The sequence below is a fragment of the Babylonia areolata genome, chromosome 9 (genome assembly GCF_041734735.1).
Source record: "Babylonia areolata isolate BAREFJ2019XMU chromosome 9, ASM4173473v1, whole genome shotgun sequence".
In the NCBI taxonomy this organism is placed as follows: domain Eukaryota; kingdom Metazoa; phylum Mollusca; class Gastropoda; order Neogastropoda; family Buccinidae; genus Babylonia; species Babylonia areolata.
This window is the reverse complement of record NC_134884.1, coordinates 18,107,467-18,112,466: the sequence shown is the minus strand read 5'-3', so window position 1 is coordinate 18,112,466 and position 5,000 is coordinate 18,107,467. Positions and strand designations below refer to the sequence as shown.

The following is a 5,000-nucleotide window of genomic DNA, read 5'->3' as shown; positions in this document are numbered from 1 at the left end:
TTGTTGTTGTTGTTGGTTGTTTTTTTTGTGTTTTTTTTTTTCTTTCTTTCTTTCTTTTTTCTTTTTATTTTGTTTGTTTGTTTCTTTCTTTTTTTTCTTTTTTCTTTCTTTCTTTCTTTTTTTTAAATATTTGTTTTCCCCTTTTTCGTGTATGTGTTTTGTTTCGAGGCAGGGCGGGAGGTTGAGCTTGTATGTCTGTTTTTGTTGTTGGTCGTGGTAGGTAGGATGTGTTGTTGTAAGTTGTATAGAGGTGGTGGGTGGGGACGTAGTATAGAGTGGGGCCTCCGGGACATTGGGGGGGGGGGGTAGAGGGGATGGGGTGCAGAGGCTGCCGAGTGCATGAGCAGAGAACGTAGTTCGTTACAAGCGCAGAAACGCAAAGCTACGCTCTTGGTGTCTAAAGGGAACATGATGAACTACCAGTGACGTCCCACAGTGGGTGCCTGGAGGTGGGGGGCCGGAGGGGGGGGGAGGAGCAATTCTCAGTTCTAGTAGATACAGTAAAATTAATAGGATTTATATAACACCGTATCCATTTAGAGTGAAAACGAAATAAGCACAACTTACATATACATATATATGCACACACACGCACACACGCACATGTACACACACACATACACACACACACACACACACACACACACACACACACACACACACACACACAGAGGATCCATCGTGGAACCAGTTCTTGAGACTGGGAAGGATCCAGAGGAAGCGGACAGCTGCAGCCCTGTTAGCTTGACCAGCTGTGTTTGGAGACAGTGCTTTGTGAATGTCTTCGATGTGTGTGTGTGTGTGTGTGTGTGTGTGTGTGTGTGCTGAGGATCACAGGCCACGTGTTTGTCAGAATGGAACAGAAGACGCTGTCAAGAAGCAAAGGCTAATCTCCGCACCGTGGCAAGATATTCAAAAAGCCTTTGACGAGGTTTTTTGCCGATGGGATTTTAGTCAAACCGCTCAGGGCAAGCCTACCCGGCAACGTGCTCCAACGGGTCAAGGCCTACCTCCATAACCGCAGCTAGTCGACCAGAACCGAAACAAGAAAACCCCAATACGACATGGAGTTCCACAGGGTGGAGTGCTCATCCCGACCTTCTTTCTCCTCTTCATCCGCTATTACCGTGTCTGGCAAGGACCGACACAGAAGACATCAAGTTTAAACTGAACGGGAACGAAAGAGCGAACAAACTAACGAATTTTTCCCCCCAGGATATTGCATTAGGAAAAACACAATAACAATATTTCCTTTTCCCACCCAGCCCTGGGGTATGAAATCAAGAAAGAAAAGCGAAAACGAAAAAAAAAGAAAAAAAAAAGAAGAAGAAAATTAAACGGCTACATAGCGTGATCACAAAGTTCTGTCGATCTCGACGTTTCTCATTTTCTCCCATGCGATCCATAATGCATGAAACAAAATCGCAGACGACAGGTCTCCACTGGGCTGTGAACTTCTTCAGGGACAAAAAAAAGGAGTAATTTGTTGGGGAAGTGCCAATTTTAGTTATTATATTTATGTACTGGCACACGCGCATTTTTTTTAAAGTAAAAAAAAAAAAAAAAGAAAGAAAGAAAAGAAAGATAAATCGACATCCGTTTGTATTTGCATGTAAAAACGAGCGAACGGACGAACGAACGTGTGAGTCTCGTCTCTTTTTTTCCTTTCTTTTTTTTTGGGGGGGGGGGGGAGGGGCGTGGAGGGGTGAGGGAGGGGGTAGGGGAAGACGTGAAAATGAGGACTGGAGGTTGTGACTTTGTTTTTTCTTTAAAAAACATTCGGTGTAGGTTGGATAGGGTGGAGGGCTGTATCTCGATAGCTAGAGGGGTCAAGAATATAGACGAGCTGAAAATTGCCTGTGAATATTCAGAAGCGTAATTTTTTTTTTTATAAAAGTCTGATGAAATAGATAATTGATTATATATATATATATATATATATATATATATGTGTGTGTGTGTGTGTGTGTGTGTGTGTGTGTGTGTGTATGTGTGTGTGTGTGTGTGTGTGTGTGCATAAATGAATAAATGAATTAATTCAAATGACACAGAAGGCCAGGCAGACAGAAGGAATACGCTTAGTTATGCATGCGCTTTATTTCTAAAAGATGGCACCGAAAGAAAACACGCCTGAGGATGAATCCAGAAAATAAATGTAGTTCAGTGTATCCAAAACTACAAATAAGCAGTGTAAGTGTTTTACACTGAAATAGCATGTTTGAGGAAAAAAACAGAAAAAAGAAAAAGAAAAAAAAAAAGGTTGCGTTTCAGCGGGAGACATTTTTTGCATTTGCATGCAGCAACGGGACATGATGTGTCAGGCAATGGGTGCAATGCAATAACACATGTGTAAGGTTTTCAGTGGACACGATCGGCCAAACTGCATATTGTTAAAGTTTTTGTTTTGTTTTTGTTTTTTTGTTTTGTTTTGGGTTTTTTTTTTTTTTTGCGGAAGGAGGCAGAATGGTCAAGGCCAGTACAGAATCCGTGAGGGTCTGGGTTCGATTCCCGCTCTCGGCTTTTCTCCCAAGTTTGACTGGAAAATTCAAACTGAGGGTCTTGTAGTTCGGACGAGACGATAAACCGAGAATCGTGTGCAGCACGTAATTGGCGCACTGAAAAGGAACCCACAGCAACAAAAGATCTGTCCTCTGGCTACATTCAGTAAAAAGAAATCCACTCTGATAGGCACAGAAGTATTTTTTTGCATGCACTCAAGGCCTGGCTAAGCGCGTTGGGTTATGTTGCTGGTCAGACAACTGCCTGGCAGATGTGATGTAGCGTGTATGGATTTGTCCGAACGCAGTGAAGCCTCCCTTGAGTAAGTGAAACTTAAACTGAAATGAAAGATTCCTTGACGCGTACTTACTTGTTTTTCAAAGCATCATCTAGAAACACATGTCCAGTCTGTCAGTCAGGAAAAAGGCGCGTTGGCACGACGGTAAACTTACACATGAAGAAAGTTTGGTTGTTGTTGTTTTTTTGTTTCTTTTACCCCTTCAGTGCCAGGGGGAAAACAGCAGAAAGTGGTGTTTCAGGTCATAAACCATTATCCAAAACCATAAGCTTAGAACTGAGAAAATGGTCTGGAAATACACCACTCTAGACAACCTGTGTGAATTTTCAGCCTTCCAGAGCTATTTCCCTTTTTCTGATGACGTCATCATTGACGTCACAATGCACGTACGAAATACGTGTATGGCAGTCAAGGGGTTTTTAATGCAGGTTTGTAAAACAAGACTCACTTTCGATAAGAAGCGTCGAATTTTTCAGACCATTAGGTCTGTCTTCAGGGACGTTGTGAACTTGAAATTTACATATGGTGGCATACTTTAGTCAACATTTGAGCAATATAATGGTTTTTTGTGTGCACATATTGAATGACTATGATTCTCGTGTCTTTGTTTATGCGGTTCACAGCACAGCTTGATTTCTTCCTATTGCAGATAACAGAGTACTCTGCATTCTGTCTTTTCTTTCTTCGTGTTTACAGCGACAGGACGAATGCGCGGTTGAATCTGAATACAGCAGCAGTAACTGTGTAATCCCAGTTCACCTATTCCCGATACATCGATTTCCGCTTCGCTTATTCCGGATTCACCTACCATTGAATTTGTTATTCCGAAACGCCCCAACGTTGTGTGCCGCCAGAAATGAAAACACTGTTGAACACAGGGCGCAATAGCCGAGTGGTTTAAGCGTTGGACCTTCAATCTACGGGTCCCGAGTTCGAATCTCGGTAACGTCGCCTGGTGGGTAAAGGATAGAGATTTTTCCGATCTCCCAGGTCAATAGATGTGCAGACCTGCTAGTGCCTAAACCCCCTTCGTGAGTATACGCACGCAAAAGATGTAATACGCATGTTAAAGAACATGTAATCCATGTCAGCGTTAGGTGGGTCATGGAAACAGGAACACACACACCATGCACACCCCAGAAAACGGAGTATGGCTACCTACATGGGTTGGGTAAAATAAGCAAAACGGTCACACACGTAAAATATTACATGTCTATGAGTGTGTATGTGTGCGTGATTGAAACCTGATTAAATGACACATGAAACGAATGACAAGCGCCCAATGGCAGCCGTGAGTCGGCTCTACCCAGGTAGGCAGCCTGTTGTGCAAATGACCCCGGGTTTGTAAAGCGCTTAGAGCTTGGTCTTTGACCGAGGATAGGCACTGTGTAAGTTTCCATATCATCATCATCATCATTAACACAGCAGGTTTAGACAGTAATTGATGGAAATGTGCTACTGACCCTGTAGTACGTATTTTAGCGATAAGTCTATTTACAGTGACATGACTCCACCCCTTGCCTGGAATTTCCTTTACGATCCTTCTTCTACCCCATTCTTTCTCCTTGAAACAGTTTTCAATGATAACCTTATAACTTTCACTCAAAGGCATGGTTGATCCTTCCAAACTGAAACTTTGTACAGAACTGATTTTGGATATAGACGACAAGAAAAAAATCAATAGACTCACCTGCCCACACACAAAAGACACAAATACCCACTTCCCCAGTGTCGGCAAAGATGTTTTAACCACTGTCAGTTTGAAATAACTGCTGATTGCCTGGCTGTCCTTGCAGTGCCCAGCCCTACGGGTGACGACAAAAGCTTCCTGTACATGTTCCTGAAGGAGCAGCCCATATGGCAGTCCCTGCGCTTCTGGAACGCCGCCTTCTTTGACGCCGTGCAGTGCGAGAGGTCCAGGCGTCCCATGGCCACCAAGTGAGTCATGATGGCGATGACGATGTTGATGGTTGATGGTCATGATTACGCTGACGGTGATGACGTTAATGATGATGTTGATGACGAGTGTGATGATGCTGCTGATGATCTTGATGATGACGATGCTGTTGATGATGATGTTGATGACGAGGATGATGAACATGCGCTATAGCAAGATTTCTCAAATAAAATGACGATGATGATGGTAAGGATGATGATGTTGTTGCTGTTGATGATGATGATGATAATGATGATGATGATGATA

At 43.0% G+C, this 5,000-nt stretch overlaps 1 pseudogene across 1 annotated transcript in view; it reads left to right on the top strand.

Annotated features, from left to right (window-relative positions):
* Positions 1-5,000, top strand: part of LOC143286102 (uncharacterized) — a 203,303-nt pseudogene that overhangs the window by 169,528 nt on the left and 28,775 nt on the right. Inside the window, exon 5 of the transcript XR_013055751.1 lies at positions 4,594-4,735. The product of XR_013055751.1 is annotated as an uncharacterized LOC143286102 (transcript). The remainder of the gene's footprint in view (positions 1-4,593; positions 4,736-5,000) is intronic.